The sequence below is a fragment of the Amblyomma mixtum genome, chromosome 10 (assembly GCF_055824585.1).
Source record: "Amblyomma mixtum isolate Tamu chromosome 10, ASM5582458v1, whole genome shotgun sequence".
Lineage (NCBI taxonomy): Eukaryota > Metazoa > Arthropoda > Arachnida > Ixodida > Ixodidae > Amblyomma > Amblyomma mixtum.
Window position 1 is genome coordinate 170929302 of NC_143021.1, and position 20353 is coordinate 170949654.

A 20353-nucleotide genomic window follows, 5' to 3' on the forward strand; every position below is an offset into this window, starting at 1 on the left:
TTTCCTGATATCCACGCCTACATGCCTGATTCGCCTCTCTATGCGTGAACCCTGACATCATAACCCTTGACAGCTATAAAACCGACGCTTCCCTCCGGATTCTTCAGTGGTCACAGTGAAGGCTTAGTGAGCCAAGCGCTCGAGATGTGCAATGCTATTCTATTGCGAACCCTGCGGCTGCTTTCTGCCGCTTCACAAACCTCACCCTCACGTGTCGACAACCGTATCGAAGACGTGGAAACAGCAGAGTGCATCTTTCCTGATATGTACGCCTACATGCCTGATTCACCACTCTACGCTCGCCCACTGACATAAACCTGGACAGCTATAAAACCGACGCTTCACATTGAATTCTTCAGTGGTCACGGCGCAAGCTTAGGGAGCCAAGCGCTGAAGATTTGCCCTGATTTTCACTTGCAGACCCTGCGGCTGTTTTCTGCCGCTGCACAAATCTCACTCTCCCGTGTCGACAACAGTAACAATTACGTGGGAACAGCAATGTGCATCTGTCTTGATATCTACGCCTACATCCCTGATTCGCCTCTCTATGCGTGAACCCTGACGTCGTAAACCTCTACAGCTATAAAACCGACGCATCACTCCTTATTCTTCAGTGGTCACGGGAAAAGCTTAGGGAGCCAAGCGCTCAAGATGTGCCCTTCTTTTCTCTTGCAGATCCTGCGGCTGTTTTCTGCCGCTGCACAAACCTCACCCTCACGTGTCGACAACTGTATCGATGACGTGGAAACAGCAGAGTGCATCTATACTCATATTTACGCCTACATGCCTGACTCACCACTCTACGCTGGAACACTGACATCATAAACCTCTACGCGTATAAAATTGACGCTGCACACCGGATTCTTCTATGGCCACGGTGAAAGCTGAGGGAGCCAAGCACTCAAGATGTGTTCCGCTGTTCTGTTGCAGACCCTAAGGCTGTTTTCTGCCCCTGCAGAAACCTCACCCTCACGTGTCGACAATCGTATCGAAGACGTGGAAACTGCAGAGTGCATCTATCCTCATATCTACGCATACATCCCTCATTCACCACTCTACGCTGGAACCCGGACATCATAAACCTCGGCAGCTATAAAACCGACGCTTTACGCCGGATCCATCAGTGGTCACGGCGAAAGCTTAGAGAGTCAAGCACTCAAGTTGTGCCCTCCGTTTCAGTTGCAGACCCTGCTGCTGTTTTCTGCCGCTTCACAAACCTCACCCTCACGTGTCGACAACCGTATCGAAGACGTGAAAACAGCAGAGTGCATCTATCCTGATATCTACGCCTACATCCCTGATTCGCCACTCTATGCGTGAACCCTGACATCATAACCCTCGACAGCTATAAAACCGACGCTTCACTCCGGATTCTTCAGTGGTCACAGCGAACGCTTAGAGAGCCAAGCGCTCGAGATGTGCAATGCTATTCTATTGCGAAACCTGCGGCTGCTTTCTGCCGCTTCACAAACCTCACCCTCACGTGTCGACAACCGTATCGAAGACGTGGAAACAGCAGAGTGCATCTTTCCTGATATCCACGCCTACATGCCTGATTCACCACTCTACGCTCGCACACTGACATCAGAAACCTCGACAGCTATAAAACCGAAGCTACACATTGAATTCTTCAGTGATCACGGCGCAAGCTTAGGGAGCCAAGCGCTGAAGATTTGCCCTGATTTTCACTTGCAGACCCTGCGGCTGTTTTCTGCCGCTCCACAAAGCTCACTCTCCCGCGTCGACAACAGTAACAATGACGTGGGAACAGCAGGGTGCATCCGTCCTGATATCTACGCCTACATCCCTGATTCGCCTCTCTATGCGTGAACCCTGACATCATAACCCTCGACAGCTATAAAACCGACTCTTCACTCCGGATTCTTCAGTCGTCACAGTGAAGGCTTAGTGAGCCAAGCGCTCGAGATGGGCAATGCTTTTCTATTGCGAACACTGCGGCTGTTTTCTGCCGCTGCACAAACCTCACCCTCACGTGTCGACAACCGTATCGATGACGTGGAAACAGCAGAGTGCATCTGTCCTCATATTTACGCCTACATGCCTGACTCTTCAACTTAAAACAGTGCGCAGGGACAGGACACAGTCAAGAAACACACAGACACAGCACTGCTGTGTCTGTGTGTTTCTTGACTGTGTCCTGTCCCTGCACACTGTTTTAAGTTGAAAAATGAACCAACTGGCCCCGCTACTTCCCATGATGCCTGACTCACCACTCTACGCTGGAACACTGACATCATAAACCTCTACGGGTATAAAATTGACGCTGCACACCGGATTCTTCTATGGCCACGGTGAAAGCTGAGGGAGCCAAGCACTCAAGATGTGTTCCGCTGTTCTGTTGCAGACCCTAAGGCTGTTTTCTGCCCCTGCACAAACCTCACCCTCACGTGTCGACAACCGTATCGAAGACGTGGAAACAGCAGAGTGCATCTATCCTGATATCTACCCATACATCCCTGATTCACAACTCTACGCTGGAACCCGGACATCATAAACCTCGACAGCTAAAAAACCGACGCTCAACGCCGGATCCATCAGTGGTCACGGCGAAAGCTTAGGGAGCCAAGCGCTCGAGATGTGCCCTTCTTTTCTCTTGCAGATCCTGCGGCTGTTTTCTGCCTCTGCACAAACCTCACCCTCACGTGTCGACAACCGTATCGATGACGTGGAAACAGCAAAGTGCATCTATCCTCATATTTACGCCTACATGCCTGACTCACCACTCTACGCTGGAACACTGAAATCATAACCCTCGAAAGATATTAAACCGATGCTTCACTGCTGATTCTTCAGTGGTCACGGAGAAAGCTTAGGGAGCTAAGCACTCAAGTTGTGCCCTCCCTTTCTGTTGCTGACCCGGCGGCTGCTTTCTGCCGCTTCACAAACCTCACCCTCACGTGTCGACAACCGTATCGAAGACGTGGAAACAGCAGAGTGCATCTATCCTTATATCTACGCCTACATCCCTGATTCGCCACTCTATGGGTGAACCCTGACATCATAACCCTCGACAGCTTTAAAACCGACGCTTCACTCCAGATTCTTCAGTTGGCACAGTGAAGGCTTAGTGAGGCAAGCGCTCGCGATGTGCAATGTTTTTTTATTCCGACCCTGCGGCTGCTTTCTGCCGCTTCACAAACCTCACCCTCACGTGTCGACAACCGAATCGATGACATCGTAACAGCAGAGTGCATCTATCCTGATATCTACGCCTACATCATTGATTCGCCACTCTATGCGTGAACCCTGACATCATAACCCTCGACAGCTATAAAACCGACGCTTCACTCCGGATTCTTCAGTTGTCACCGTGAAGGCTTAGGGAGCCAAGCGCTCGAGATGTGCAATGCTATTCTATTGCGAAACCTGCGGCTGCTTTCTGCCGCTTCACAAACTTCACCCTCACGTGTCGCCAACCGTATCGAAGACGTGGAAACAGCAGAGTGCATCTTTCCTGATATGTACGCCTACATGCCTGATTCACCACTCTACGCTCGCCCACTGACATAAACCTGGACAGCTATAAAACCGACGCTTCACATTGAATTCTTCAGTGGTCACGGCGCAAGCTTAGGGAGCCAAGCGCTGAAGATTTCCCCTGATTTTCACTTGCAGACCCTGCGGCTGTTTTCTGCCGCTGCACAAATCTCACTCTCCCGTGTCGACAACAGTAACAATTACGTGGGAACAGCAATGTGCATCTGTCTTGATATCTACGCCTACATCCCTGATTCGCCTCTCTATGCGTGAACCCTCACGTCGTAAACCTCGACAGCTATAAAACCGACGCATCACTCCTTATTCTTCAGTGGTCACGGGAAAAGCTTAGGGAGCCAAGCGCTCAAGATGTGCCCTTCTTTTCTCTTGCAGATCCTGCGGCTGTTTTCTGCCGCTGCACAAACCTCACCCTCAGGGCCGCCGCGGTGGCTCAGTGGCTATGGTGCTCGGCTGCTGACCCAAAAGACGCGGGTTCGATCCCGGCCGCGGCGGCTAGAATTTCTTTGGAGGAGAAATTCTTGAGGCCCGTGTATTGTGCGATGTCAGTGCACGTTAAAGAACCCCAGGTGGTCGAAATTTCCGGAGCCCTCCACTACGGCGTCTCTCATAGCCTTAGTCGCTTTGGGACGTTAAAACTCCATAAACCATAAACCAAACCTCACCCTCACGTGTCGACAACCGTATCGATGACGTGGAAACAGCAGAGTGCATCTATCCTCATATTTACGCCTACATGCCTGACTCACCACTCTACGCTGGAACACTGACATCATAAACCTCTACGGGTATAAAATTGACGCTGCACACCGGATTCTTCTATGGCCACGGTGAAAGCTGAGGGAGCCAAGCACTCAAGATGTGTTCCGCTGTTCTGTTGCAGACCCTAAGGCTGTTTTCTGCCCCTGCACAAACCTCACCCTCACGTGTCGACAACCGTATCGAAGACATGGAAACTGCAGAGTGCATCTATCCTCATATCTACGCATACATCCCTGATTGACCACTCTACGCTGGGACCCGGACATCATAAACCTCGACAGCTGTAAAACCGACGCTTTACGCCGGATCCATCAGTGGTCACGGCGAAAGCTTAGAGAGTCAAGCACTCAAGTTGTGCCCTCCGTTTGTGTTGCAGACCCTGCGGCTGTTTTTTGCCGCTGCACAAGTCTTGACAGCTATAAAACCGACGCTTCACTCCGGATTCTTCAGTGGTCACAGTGAAGGCTTAGTGAGCCAAGCGCTCGAGATGTGCAATGCTATTCTATTGCGAAACCTGCGGCAGCTTTCTGCCGCTTCACAAACCTCACCCTCACGTGTCGACAACCGTATCGAAGACGTGGAAACAGCAGAGTGCATCTTTCCTGATATCCACGCCTACATGCCTGATTCACCACTCTATGCGTCAACCCTGACATCATAACCCTCGACAGCTATAAAACCGACGCTTCACTCCGGATTCTTCAGTGGTCACAGTGAAGGCTTAGTGAGCCAAGCGCTCGAGATGTGCAATGCTATTCTATTGCGAAACCTGCGGCAGCTTTCTGCCGCTTCACAAACCTCACCCTCACGTGTCGACAACCGTATCGAAAACGTGGAAACAGCAGAGTGCATCTTTCCTGATATCTACGCCTACATCCCTGATTCGCCTCTCTATGCGTGAACCCTGACATCATAACCCTTGACAGCTATAAAACCGACGCTTCCCTCCGGATTCTTCAGTGGTCACAGTGAAGGTTTAGTGAGCCAAGCGCTCGAGATGTGCAATGCTTTTCTATTGCGAACCCTGCGGCTGCTTTCTGCCGCTTCACAAACCTCACCCTCACGTGTCGACAACCGTATCGATGACGTGGAAACAGCAGAGTGCATCTATCCTGATATGTACGCCTACATGCCTGATTCACCACTCTACGCTCGCCCACTGACATCATAAACCTGGACAGCTAAAAAACCGACGCTTCACATTGAATTCTTCAGTGGACACGGCGCAAGCTTAGGGAGCCATGCGCTGAAGATTTGCCCTGATTTTCACTTGCAGACCCTGCGGCTGTTTTTTGCCGCTGCGCAAGTCTTGACAGCTATAAAACCGACGCTTCACTCCGGATTCTTCAGTGGTCACAGTGAAGGCTTAGTGAGCCAAGCGCTCGAGATGTGCAATGCTTTTCTATTGCGAACCCTGCGGCTGCTTTCTGCCGCTTCACAAACCTCACCGTCACGTGTCGACAACCGTATCGATGACGTGGAAACAGCAAAGTGCATCTATCCTCATATTTACGCCTACATGCCTGACTCACCACTCTACGCTGGAACACTGACATCATAAACCTCTACGGGTATAAAATTGACGCTGCACACCGGATTCTTCTATGGCCACGGTGAAAGCTGAGGGAGCCAAGCACTCAAGATGTGTTCCGCTATTCTGTTAAAGACCCTAAGGCTTTTTTCTGCCGCTACACAAACCTCACCCTCACGTAACGACAACCGTATCGAAGCCGTGGAAACATCAGAATGCATCTATCCTGATATCTACGCATACATGCCTGATTCGCCACTCTACGCTGGAACCCTGACATCATAAACCTCGACAGCTATAAAACGGACGCTTTACACCGGATTCTTCAGTGGTCACGGCGAAAGCTTAGGGAGCCAAGCACTCAAGTTGTGCCCTCCGTTTCTGTTGCTGACCCGGCGGCTGCTTTCTGCCGCTTCACTAAACCTCACCCTCACGTGTCGACGACCGTATCGAAGACGTGGAAACAGCAGAGTGCATCTATCCTGATATCTACGCCTACATCCCTGATTCGCCACTCTATGCGTGAACCCTGACATCATAACCCTCGACACCTATAAAACCGACGCTTCACTCCGGATTCTTCAGTGGTCACAGTGAAGGCTTAGTGAGCCAAGCGCTCGAGATGTGCAATGCTTTTCTATTGCGAACCCTGCGGCTCCTTTCTGCCGCTTCACAAACCTCATCCTCACGTGTCGACAACCGTATCGATGACGTGGAAACAGCAGAGTGCATCTATCCTGATATCTACGCCTACATTCCTGATTCGCCACTCTATACGTGAACCCTGACATCATAACCCTCGACAGCTATAAAATCGAAGCTACACATTGAATTCTTCAGTGATCACGGCGCAAGCTTAGGGAGCCAAGCGCTGAAGATTTGCCCTGATTTTCACTTGCAGACCCTGCGGCTGTTTTCTTCCGCTCCACAAACCTCACTCTCCCGCGTCGACAACAGTATCAATGACGTGGGAACAGCTGGGTGCATCTGTCCTGATATCTACGCCTACATCCCTGATTCGCCTCTCTACGCGTGAACCCTGACATCATAACCCTCGACAGCTATAAAATCGACTCTTCACTCCGGATTCTTCAGTCGTCACAGTGAAGGCTTAGTGAGCCAAGCGCTCGATGGTTGGTTTATGGGGTTTAACGTCCCAAAGCGACTGAGGCTATGAGAGACGCCGTAGTGAAGGGCTCCGGAAATTTCGACCACCTGGGGTTCTTTAACGTGCACTGACATCGCACAGTACACGGGCCTCTAGAATTTCTCCTCCAAAGAAATTCCAGCCGCCGCGACCGGGATCGAACCCGCGTCTTTCGGGTCAGCAGCCGAGCACCATAGCCACTGAGCCACCGCGGCGGCCCAAGCGCTCGAGATGGGCAATGCTTTTCTATTGCGAACACTGCGGCTGCTTTCTGCCGCTTCACAAACCTCACCCTCACGTGTCGACAACCGTATCGAAGACGTGGAAACAGCAGAGTGCATCTTTCCTGATATCTACGCCTACATGCCTGATTCACCACTCTACGCTCGCACACTGACATCATAAACCACGACAGCTATAAAACCGACGCTTAACATTGAATTCTTCAGTGGTCACGGCGCAAGCTTAGGGAGCCAAGCGCTGAAGATTTGCCCTGATTTTCACTTGCAGACCCTGCGGCTGTTTTCTGCCGCTGCACAAATCTCACTCTCCCGTGTCGACAACAGTAACAATTACGTGGGAACAGCAGGGTGCATCTGTCTTGATATCTACGCCTACATCCCTGATTCGCCTCTCTATGCGTGAACCCTGACATCATAACCCTCGACAGCTATAAAACCGACGCTTCACTCCGGATTCTTCAGTCGTCACAGTGAAGGCTTAGTGAGCCAAGCGCTCGAGATGGGCAATGCTTTTCTATTGCGAACACTGCGGCTGTTTTCTGCCGCTTCACAAACCTCATCCTCACGTGTCGACAACCGTATCGATGACGTGGAAACAGCAGAGTGCATCTATCCTGATATCTACGCCTACATTCCTGATTCGCCACTCTATGCGTGAACCCTGACATCATAACCCTCGACAGCTATAAAACCGAAGCTACACATTGAATTCTTCAGTGGTCACGGCGTAAGCTTAGGGAGCCAAGCGCTGAAGATTTGCCCTGATTTTCACTTGCAGACCCTGCGGCTGTTTTCTTCCGCTCCACAAACCTCACTCTCCCGCGTCGACAACAGTAGCAATGACGTGGGAACAGCAGGGTGCATCTGTCCTGATATCTACGCCTACATCCCTGATTCGCCTCTCTATGCGTGAACCCTGACATCATAACCCTCGACAGCTATAAAACCGACGCTTCACTCCGGATTCTTCAGTCGTCACAGTAAAGGCTTAGTGAGCCAAGCGCTCGAGATTGGCAATGCTTTTCTATTGCGAACACTGCGGCTGCTTTCTGCCGCTTCACAAACCTCACCCTCACGTGTCGACAACCGCATCGATGACGTGCAAACAGCAGAGTGCATCTATCCTGATATCTACGCCTACATCCCTGATTCGCCACTCTATGCGTGAACCCTCACATCATAACCCTCGACAGCTTTAAAACCGACGCTTCACTCCGGATTCTTCAGTGGTCACAGTGAAGGCTTAGGGAGCCAAGCGCTCGAGATGTGCAATGCTATTCTATCGCGAAACCTGCGGCTGCTTTCTGCCGCTTCACAAACCGCACCCTCACGTGTTGACAACCGTATCGAAGACGTGGAAACAGCAGAGTGCATCTTTCCTGATATCCACGCCTACATGCCTGATTCACCACTCTACGCTCGCACACTGACATCATAAACCTCGACAGCTATAAAACCGAAGCTACACATTGAATTCTTCAGTGGTCACGGCGCAAGCTTAGGGAGCCAAGCGCTGAAGATTTGCCCTGATTTTCACTTGCAGACCCTGCGGATGATTTCTGCCGCTGCATAAACCTCACTCTCCCGTGTCGATAACAGTAACAATGACGTGGGAACAGCAGGGTGCATCTGTCCTGATATCTACGCCTACATCCCTGATTCGCCTCTCTATGCGTGAACCCTGACATCATACCCTCGACAGCTATAAAACCGACGCTTCACTCCGGATTCTTCAGTGGTCACAGTGAAGGCTTAGTGAGCCAAGCGCTCCAGATGTGCAATGCTTTTCTATTGCGAACCCTGCGGCAGCTTTCTGCCGCTTCACAAACCTCACCCTCACGTGTCGACAACCGTATCGATGACGTGGAAACAGCAAAGTGCATCTATCCTCATATTTACGCCTACATGCCTGACTCACCACTCTACGCAGGAACACTGAAATCATAACCCTCGAAAGATATTAAACCGACGCTTCACTGCTGATTCTTCAGTGGTCACGGCGAAAGCTTAGGGAGCTAAGCACTCAAGTTGTGCCCTCCCTTTCTGTTGCTGACCCGGCGGCTGCTTTCTGCCGCTTCACAAACCTCACCCTCACGTGTCGACAACCGTATCGAAGACGTGGAAACAGCAGAGTGCATCTATCCCGATATCTACGCCTACATCCCTGATTCGCCACTCTATGCGTGAACCCTGACATCATAACCCTCGACAGCTTTAAAACCGACGCTTCACTCCAGATTCTTCAGTTGCCACAGTGAAGGCTTAGTGAGCCAAGCGCTCGAGATGTGCAATGCTTTTCTATTCCGACCCTGCGGCTGCATTCTGCCGCTTCACAAACCTCACCCTCATGTGTCGACAACCGAATCGATGACATCGTAACAGCAGAGTGCATCTATCCTGATATCTACGCCTACATCATTGATTCGCCACTCTATGCGTGAACCCTGACATCATAACCCTCGACAGCTATAAAACCGACGCTTCACTCCGGATTCTTCAGTTGTCACAGTGAAGGCTTAGGGAGCCAAGCGCTCGAGATGTGCAATGCTATTGTATTGCGAACCCTGCGGCTGCTTTCTGCCGCTTCACAAACCTCACCCTCACGTGTCGACAACCGTATCGAAGACGTGGAAACAGCAGAGTGCATCTTTCCTGATATGTACGCCTACATGCCTGATTCACCACTCTACGCTCGCCCACTGACATAAACCTGGACAGCTATAAAACCGACGCTTCACATTGAATTCTTCAGTGGTCACGGCGCAAGCTAAGGGAGCCAAGCGCTGAAGATTTGCCCTGATTTTCACTTGCAGACCCTGCGGCTGTTTTCTGCCGCTGCACAAATCTCACTCCCCCGTGTCGACAACCGTATCGAAGACGTGGAAACTGCAGAGTGCATCTATCCTCATATCTACGCATACATCCCTCATTCACCACTCTACCCTGGAACCCGGACATCATAAACCTCGACAGCTATAAAACCGACGCATCACTCCTTATTCTTCAGTCGTCACGGGAAAAGCTTAGGGAGCCAAGCGCTCAAGATGTGCCCTTCTTTTCTCTTGCAGATCCTGCGGCTGTTTTCTGCCGCTGCACAAACCTCACCCTCACGTGTCGACAACTGTATCGATAACGTGGAAACAGCAGAGTGCATCTATCCTCATATTTACGCCTACATGCCTGACTCACCACTCTACGCTGGAACACTGACATCATAAACCTCTACGCGTATAAAATTGACGCTGCACACCGGATTCTTCTATGGCCACGGTGAAAGCTGAGGGAGCCAAGCACTCAAGATGTGTTCCGCTGTTCTGTTGCAGACCCTAAGGCTGTTTTCTGCCCCTGCACAAACCTCACCCTCACGTGTCGACAACCGTATCGAAGACGTGGAAAATGCAGAGTGCATCTATCCTCATATCTACGCATACATCCCTCATTCACCACTCTACCCTGGAACCCGGACATCATAAACCTCGACAGCTATAAAACCGACGCTTTACGCCGGATCCATCAGTGGTCACGGCGAAAGCTTAGAGAGTCAAGCACTCAAGTTGTGCCCTCCGTTTCAGTTGCAGACCCTGCTGCTGTTTTCTGCCGCTTCACAAACCTCACCCTCACGTGTCGACAACCGTATCGAAGACGTGAAAACAGCAGAGTGCATCTATCCTGATATCTACGCCTACATCCCTGATTCGCCACTCTATGCGTGAACCCTGACATCATAACCCTCGACAGCTATAAAACCGACGCTTCACTCCGGATTCTTCAGTGGTCACAGCGAAGGCTTAGAGAGCCAAGCGCTCGAGATGTGCAATGCTATTCTATTGCGAAACCTGCGGCTGCTTTCTGCCGCTTCACAAACCTCACCCTCACGTGTCGACAACCGTATCGAAGACGTGGAAACAGCAGAGTGCATCTTTCCTGATATCCACGCCTACATGCCTGATTCACCACTCTACACTCGCACACTGACATCATAAACCTCGACAGCTATAAAACCGAAGCTACACATTGAATTCTTCAGTGGTCACGGCGCAAGCTTAGGGAGCCAAGCGCTGAAGATTTGCCCTGATTTTCACTTGCAGACCCTGCGGCTGTTTTCTGCCGCTGCACAAAGCTCACTCTCCCGTGTCGACAACAGTAACAATGACGTGGGAACAGCAGGGTGCATCCGTCCTGATATCTACGCCTACATCCCTGATTCGCCTCTCTATGCGTGAACCCTGACATCATAACCCTTGACAGCTATAAAACCGACGCTTCACTCCGGATTCTTCAGTGGTCACAGTGAAGGCTTAGTGAGCCAAGCGCTCGAGATGTGCAATGCTTTTCTATTGCGAACCCTGCGGCTGCTTTCTGCCGCTTCACAAACCTCACCGTCACGTGTCGACAACCGTATCGATGACGTGGAAACAGCAAAGTGCATCTATCCTCATATTTACGCCTACATGCCTGACTCACCACTCTACGCTGGAACACTGACATCATAAACCTCTACGGGTATAAAATTGACGCTGCACACCGGATTCTTCTATGGCCACGGTGAAACCTGAGGGAGCCAAGCACTCAAGATGTGTTCCGCTATTCTGTTAAAGACCCTAAGGCTTTTTTCTGCCGCTACACAAAACTCACCCTCACGTAACGGCAACCGTATCGAAGCCGTGGAAACATCAGAATGCATCTATCCTGATATCTACGCATACATGCCTGATTCACCACTCTACGCTCGCACACTGACATCATAAACCTCGACAGCTATAAAACCGAAGCTACACATTGAATTCTTCAGTGGTCACGGCGCAAGCTTAGGGAGCCAAGCGCTGAAGATTTGCCCTGATTTTCACTTGCAGACCCTGCGGATGATTTCTGCCGCTGCACAAACCTCACTCTCCCGTGTCGACAACAGTAACAATGACGTGGGAACAGCAGGGTGCATCTGTCCTGATATCTACGCCTACATCCCTGATTCGGCTCTCTATGCGTGAACCCTGACATCATACCCTTGACAGCTATAAAACCGACGCTTCACTCCGGATTCTTCAGTGGTCACAGTGAAGGCTTAGTGAGCCAAGCGCTCGAGATGTGCAATGCTTTTCTATTGCGAACCCTGCGGCTGCTTTCTGCCGCTTCACAAACCTCACCCTCACGTGTCGACAACCGTATCGATGACGTGGAAACAGCAAAGTGCATCTATCCTCATATTTACGCCTACATGCCTGACTCACCACTCTACGCTGGAACACTGAAATCATAACCCTCGAAAGATATTAAACCGACGCTTCACTGCTGATTCTTCAGTCGTCACGGCGAAAGCTTAGGGAGCTAAGCACTCAAGTTGTGCCCTCCCTTTCTGTTGCTGACCCGGCGGCTGCTTTCTGCCGCTTCACAAACCTCACCCTCACGTGTCGACAACCGTATCGAAGACGTGGAAACAGCAGAGTGCATCTATCCCGATATCTACGCCTACATCCCCGATTCGCCACTCTATGCGTGAACCCTGACATCATAACCCTTCGACAGCTTTAAAACCGACGCTTCACTCCAGATTCTTCAGTTGGCACAGTGAAGGCTTAGTGAGCCAAGCGCTCGAGATGTGCATTGCTTTTCTATTCCGACCCTGCGGCTGCTTTCTGCCGCTTCACAAACCTCACCCTCACATGTCGACAACCGAATCGATGACATCGTAACAGCAGAGTGCATCTATCCTGATATCTACGCCTACATCATTGATTCGCCACTCTATGCGTGAACCCTGACATCATAACCCTCGACAGCTATAAAACCGACGCTTCACTCCGGATTCTTCAGTTGTCACAGTGAAGGCTTAGGGAGCCAAGCGCTCGAGATGTGCAATGCTATTCTATTGCGAACCCTGCGGCTGCTTTCTGCCGCTTCACAAACCTCACCCTCACGTGTCGACAACCGTATCGAAGACGTGGAAACAGCAGAGTGCATCTTTCCTGATATGTACGCCTACATGCCTGATTCACCACTCTACGCTCGCCCACTGACATAAACCTGGACAGCTATAAAACCGACGCTTCACATTGAATTCTTCAGTGGTCACGGCGCAAGCTTAGGGAGCCAAGCGCTGAAGATTTGCCATGATTTTCACTTGCAGACCCTGCGGCTGTTTTCTGCCGCTGCACAAATCTCACTCTCCCGTGTCGACAACAGTAACAATTACTAGGGAACAGCAATGGGCATCTGTCTTGATATCTACGCCTACATCCCTGATTCGCCTCTCTATGCGTGAACCCTGACGTCGTAAACCTCGACAGCTATAAAACCGACGCATCACTCCTTATTCTTCAGTGGTCACTGGAAAAGCTTAGGGAGCCAAGCGCTCAAGATGTGCCCTTATTTTCTCTTGCAGATCCTGCGGCTGTTTTCTGCCGCTGCACAAACCTCACCCTCACGTGTCGACAACTGTATCGATGACGTGGAAACAGCAGAGTGCATCTATCCTCATATTTACGCCTACATGCCTGACTCACCACTCTACGCTGGAACACTGACATCATAAACCTCTACGCGTATAAAATTTACGCTGCACACCGGATTCTTCTATGGCCACGGTGAAAGCTGAGGGAGCCAAGCACTCAAGATGTGTTCCGCTGTTCTGTTGCAGACCCTAAGGCTGTTTTCTGCCCCTGCACAAACCTCACCCTCACGTGTCGACAACCGTATCGAAGACGTGGAAACTGCAGAGTGCATCTATCCTCATATCTACACATACATCCCTCATTCACCACTCTACCCTGGAACCCGGACATCATAAACCTCGACAGCTATAAAACCGACGCTTTACGCCGGATCCATCAGTGGTCACGGCGAAAGCTTAGAGAGTCAAGCACTCAAGTTGTGCCCTCCGTTTCAGTTGCAGACCCTGCTGCTGTTTTCTGCCGCTTCACAAACCTCACCCTCACGTGTCGACAACCGTATCGAAGACGTGAAAACAGCAGAGTGCATCTATCCTGATATCTACGCCTACATCCCTGATTCGCCACTCTATGCGTGAACCCTGACATCATAACCCTCGACAGCTATAAAACCACGCTTCACTCCGGATTCTTCAGTGGTCACAGCGAAGGCTTAGAGAGCCAAGCGCTCGAGATGTGCAATGCTATTCTATTGCGAAACCTGCGGCTGCTTTCTGCCGATTCACAAACCTCACCCTCACGTGTCGACAACCGTATCGAAGACGTGGAAACAGCAGAGTGCATCTTTCCTGATATCCACGCCTACATGCCTGATTCACCACTCTACGCTCGCACACTGACATCATAAACCTCGACAGCTATAAAACCGAAGCTACACATTGAATTCTTCAGTGGTCACGGCGCAAGCTTAGGGAGCCAAGCGCTGAAGATTTGCCCTGATTTTCACTTGCAGACCCTGCGGCTGTTTTCTGCCGCTGCACAAAGCTCACTCTCCCGTGTCGACAACAGTAACAATGACGTGGGAACAGCAGGGTGCATCCGTCCTGATATCTACGCCTACATCCCTGATTCGCCTCTCTATGCGTGAACCCTGACATCATAACCCTTGACAGCTATAAAACCGACGCTTCACTCCGGATTCTTCAGTGGTCACAGTGAAGGCTTAGTGAGCCAAGCGCTCGAGATGTGCAATGCTTTTCTATTGCGAACCCTGCGGCTGCTTTCTGCCGCTTCACAAACCTCACCGTCACGTGTCGACAACCGTATCGATGACGTGGAAACAGCAAAGTGCATCTATCCTCATATTTACGCCTACATGCCTGACTCACCACTCTACGCTGGAACACTGACATCATAAACCTCTACGGGTATAAAATTGACGCTGCACACCGGATTCTTCTATGGCCACGGTGAAAGCTGAGGGAGCCAAGCACTCAAGATGTGTTCCGCTATTCTGTTAAAGACCCTAAGGCTTTTTTCTGCCGCTACACAAACCTCACCCTCACGTAACGACAACCGTATCGAAGCCGTGGAAACATCAGAATGCATCTATCCTGATATCTACGCATACATGCCTGATTCGCCACTCTACGCTGGAACCCTGACATCATAAACCTCGACAGCTATAAAACCGACGCTTTACACCGGATTCTTCAGTGGTCACGGCGAAAGCTTAGGGAGCCAAGCACTCAAGTTGTGCCCTCCGTTTCTGTTGCTGACCCGGCGGCTGCTTTCTGCCGCTTCACTAAACCTCACCCTCACGTGTCGACAACCGTATTGAAGACGTGGAAACAGCAGAGTGCATCTATCCTCATATCTACGCCTACATCCCTGATTCGCCACTCTATGCGTGAACCCTGACATCATAACCCTCGACACCTATAAAACCGACGCTTCACTCCGGATTCTTCAGTGGTCACAGTGAAGGCTTAGTGAGCCAAGCGCTCGAGATGTGCAATGCTTTTCTATTGCGAACCCTGCGGCTCCTTTCTGCCGCTTCACAAACCTCATCCTCACGTGTCGACAACCGTATCGATGACGTGGAAACAGCAGAGTGCATCTATCCTGATATCTACGCCTACATTCCTGATTCGCCACTCTATGCGTGAACCCTGACATCATAACCCTCGACAGCTATAAAACCGAAGCTACGCATTGAATTCTTCAGTGATCACGGCGCAAGCTTAGGGAGCCAAGCGCTGAAGATTTGCCCTGATTTTCACTTGCAGACCCTGCGGCTGTTTTCTTCCGCTCCACAAACCTCACTCTCCCGCGTCGACAACAGTATCAATGACGTGGGAACAGCTGGGTGCATCTGTCCTGATATCTACGCCTACATCCCTGATTCGCCTCTCTATGCGTGAACCCTGACATCATAACCTTCGACAGCTATAAAACCGACTCTTCACTCCGGATTCTTCAGTCGTCACAGTGAAGGCTTAGTGAGCCAAGCGCTCGAGATGGGCAATGCTTTTCTATTGCGAACACTGCGGCTGCTTTCTGCCGCTTCACAAACCTCACCCTCACGTGTCGACAACCGTATCGAAGACGTGGAAACAGCAGAGTGCATCTTTCCTGATATCTACGCCTACATGCCTGATTCACCACTCTACGCTCGCACACTGACATCATAAACCACGACAGCTATAAAACCGACGCTTAACATTGAATTCTTCAGTGGTCACGGCGCAAGCTTAGGGAGCCAAGCGCTGAAGATTTGCCCTGATTTTCACTTGCAGACCCTGCGGCTGTTTTCTGCCGCTGCACAAATCTCACTCTCCCGTGTCGACAACAGTAACAATTACGTGGGAACAGCAGGGTGCATCTGTCTTGATATCTACGCCTACATCCCTGATTCGCCACTCTATGCGTGAACCCTGACATCGTAACCCTCGACAGCTATAAAACCGAAGCTACACATTGAATTCTTCAGTGGTCACGGCGCAAGCTTAGGGAGCCAAGCGCTGAAGATTTGCCCTGATTTTCACTTGCAGACCCTGCGGCTATTTTCTTCCGCTCCACAAACCTCACTCTCCCGCGTCGACAACAGTAACAATGACGTGGGAACAGCAGGGTGCATCTGTCCTGATATCTACGCCTACATCCCTGATTCGCCTCTCTATGCGTGAACCCTGACATCATAACCCTCGACAGCTATAAAACCGACGCTTCACTCCGGATTCTTCAGTCGTCACAGTAAAGGCTTAGTGAGCCAAGCGCTCGAGATTGGCAATGCTTTTCTATTGCGAACACTGCGGCTGCTTTCTGCCGCTTCACAAACCTCACCCTCACGTGTCGACAACCGCATCGATGACGTGCAAACAGCAGAGTGCATCTATCCTGATATCTACGCCTACATCCCTGATTCGCCACTCTATGCGTGAACCCTCACATCATAACCCTCGACAGCTTTAAATCCGACGCTTCACTCCGGATTCTTCAGTGGTCACAGTGAAGGCTTAGGGAGCCAAGCGCTCGAGATGTGCAATGCTATTCTATTTGAAACCTGCGGCTGCTTTCTGCCGCTTCACAAACCGCACCCTCACGGGTCGACAACCGTATCGAAGACGTGGAAACAGCAGAGTGCATCTTTCCTGATATCCACGCCTACATGCCTGATTCACCACTCTACGCTCGCACACTGACCTCATAAACCTCGACAGCTATAAAACCGAAGCTACACATTGAATTCTTCAGTGGTCACGGCGCAAGCTTAGGGAGCCAAGCGCTGAAGATTTGCCCTGATTTTCACTTGCAGACCCTGCGGATGATTTCTGCCGCTGCACAAACCTCACTCTCCCGTGTCGACAACAGTAACAATGACGTGGGAACAGCAGGGTGCATCTGTCCTGATATCTACGCCTACATCCCTGATTCGCCTCTCTATGCGTGAACCCTGACATCATACCCTTGACAGCTATAAAACCGACGCTTCACTCCGGATTCTTCAGTGGTCACAGTGAAGGCTTAGTGAGCCAAGCGCTCGAGATGTGCAATGCTTTTCTATTGCGAACCCTGCGGCAGCTTTCTGCCGCTTCACAAACCTCACCCTCACGTGTCGACAACCGAATCGATGACATCGTAACAGCAGAGTGCATCTATCCTGATATCTACGCCTACATCATTGATTCGCCACTCTATGCGTGAACCCTGACATCCTAACCCTCGACAGCTATAAAACGGACGCTTCACTCCGGATTCTTCAGTTGTCACAGTGAAGGCTTAGGGAGCCAAGCGCTCGAGATGTGCAATGCTTTTCTATTGCGAACCCTGCGGCTGCTTTCTGCCGCTTCACAAACCTCACCGTCACGTGTCGACAACCGTATCGATGACGTGGAAACAGCAAAGTGCATCTATCCTCATATTTACGCCTACATGCCTGACTCACCACTCTACGCTGGAACACTGACATCATAAACCTCTACGGGTATAAAATTGACGCTGCACACCGGATTCTTCTATGGCAACGGTGAAAGCTGAGGGAGCCAAGCACTCAAGATGTGTTCCGCTATTCTGTTAAAGACCCTAAGGCTTTTTTCTGCCGCTACACAAAACTCACCCTCACGTAACGACAACCGTATCGAAGCCGTGGAAACATCAGAGTGCATCTTTCCTGATATCTACGCATACATGCCTGATTCGCCACTCTACGCTGGAACCCTGACATCATAAACCTCGACAGCTATAAAACCGACGCTTTACACCGGATTCTTCAGTGGTCACGGCGAAAGCTTAGGGAGCCAAGCACTCAAGTTGTGCCCTCCGTTTCTGTTGCTGACCCGGCGGCTGCTTTCTGCCGCTTCACTAAACCTCACCCTCACGTGTCGACAACCGTATCGAAGACGTGGAAACAGCAGAGTGCATCTATCCTGATATCTACGCCTACATCCCTGATTCGGCACTCTATGCGTGAACCCTGACATCATAACCCTCGACACCTATAAAACCGACGCTTCACTCCGGATTCTTCAGTGGTCACAGTGAAGGCTTAGTGAGCCAAGCGCTCGAGATGTGCAATGCTTTTCTATTCCGAACCCTGCGGCTGCTTTCTGCCGCTGCACAAACCTCACCCTCACGTGTCGACAACCGCATCGATGACAGGGAAACAGCAGAGTGCATCTATCCTGATATCTACGCCTACATCCCTGATTCGCCACTCTATGCGTGAACCCTGACATCATAACTCTCGAAAGCTATAAAACCGACGCTTCACTCTGGATTCTTCAGTGGTCACAGTGAAGGCTTAGTGAGCCAAGCGCTCGAGATGTGCAATGCTTTTCTATTGCGAACCCTGCGGCTCCTTTCTGCCGCTTCACAAACCTCATCCTCACGTGTCGACAACCGTATCGATGACGTGGAAACAGCAGAGTGCATCTATCCTGATATCTACGCCTACATTCCTGATTCGCCACTCTATGCGTGAACCCTGACATCATAACCCTCGACAGCTATAAAACCGAAGCTACACATTGAATTCTTCAGTGATCACGGCGCAAGCTTAGGGAGCCAAGCGCTGAAGATTTGCCCTGATTTTCACTTGCAGACCCTGCGGCTGTTTTCTTCCGCTCCACAAACCTCACTCTCCCGCGTCGACAACAGTAACAATGACGTGGGAACAGCAGGGTGCATCTGTCCTGATATCTACGCCTACATCCCTGATTCGCCTCTCTATGCGTGAACCCTGACATCATAACCCTCGACAGCTATAAAACCGACTCTTCACTCCGGATTCTTCAGTCGTCACAGTGAAGGCTTAGTGAGCCAAGCGCTCGAGATGGGCAATGCTTTCCTATTGCGAACACTGCGGCTGCTTTCTGCCGCTTCACAAACCTCACCCTCACGTGTCGACAACCGTATCGAAGACGTGGAAACAGCAGAGTGCATCTTTCCTGATATCTACGCCTACATGCCTGATTCACCACTCTACGCTCGCACACTGACATCATAAACCTCGACAGCTATAAAACCGACGCTTCACATTGAATTCTTCAGTGGTCACGGCGCAAGCTTAGGGAGCCAAGCGCTGAAGATTTGCCCTGATTTTCACTTGCAGACCCTGCGGCTGTTTTCTGCCGCTGCACAAATCTCACTCTCCCGTGTCGACAACAGTAACAATTACGTGGGAACAGCAGGGTGCATCTGTCTTGATATCTACGCCTACATCCCTGATTCGCCTCTCTATGCGTGAACCCTGACATCATAACCCTCGACAGCTATAAAACCGACGCTTCACTCCGGATTCTTCAGTCGTCACAGTGAAGGCTTAGTGAGCCAAGCGCTCGAGATGGGCAATGCTTTTCTATTGCGAACACTGCGGCTGTTTTCTGCCGCTGCACAAACCTCACCCTCACGTGTCGACAACCGTATCGATGACGTGGAAACAGCAGAGTGCATCTGTCCTCATATTTACGCCTACATGCCTGACTCACCACTCTACGCTGGAACACTGACATCATAAATCTCTACGGGTATAAAATTGACGCTGCACACCGGATTCTTCTATGGCCACGGTGAAAGCTGAGGGAGCCAAGCACTCAAGATGTGTTCTGCTGTTCTGTTGCAGACCCTAAGGCTGTTTTCTGCCCCTGCACAAACCTCACCCTCACGTGTCGACAACCGTATCGAAGACGTGGAAACAGCAGAGTGCATCTATCCTGATATCTACCCATACATCCCTGATTCACAACTCTACGCTGGAACCCGGACATCA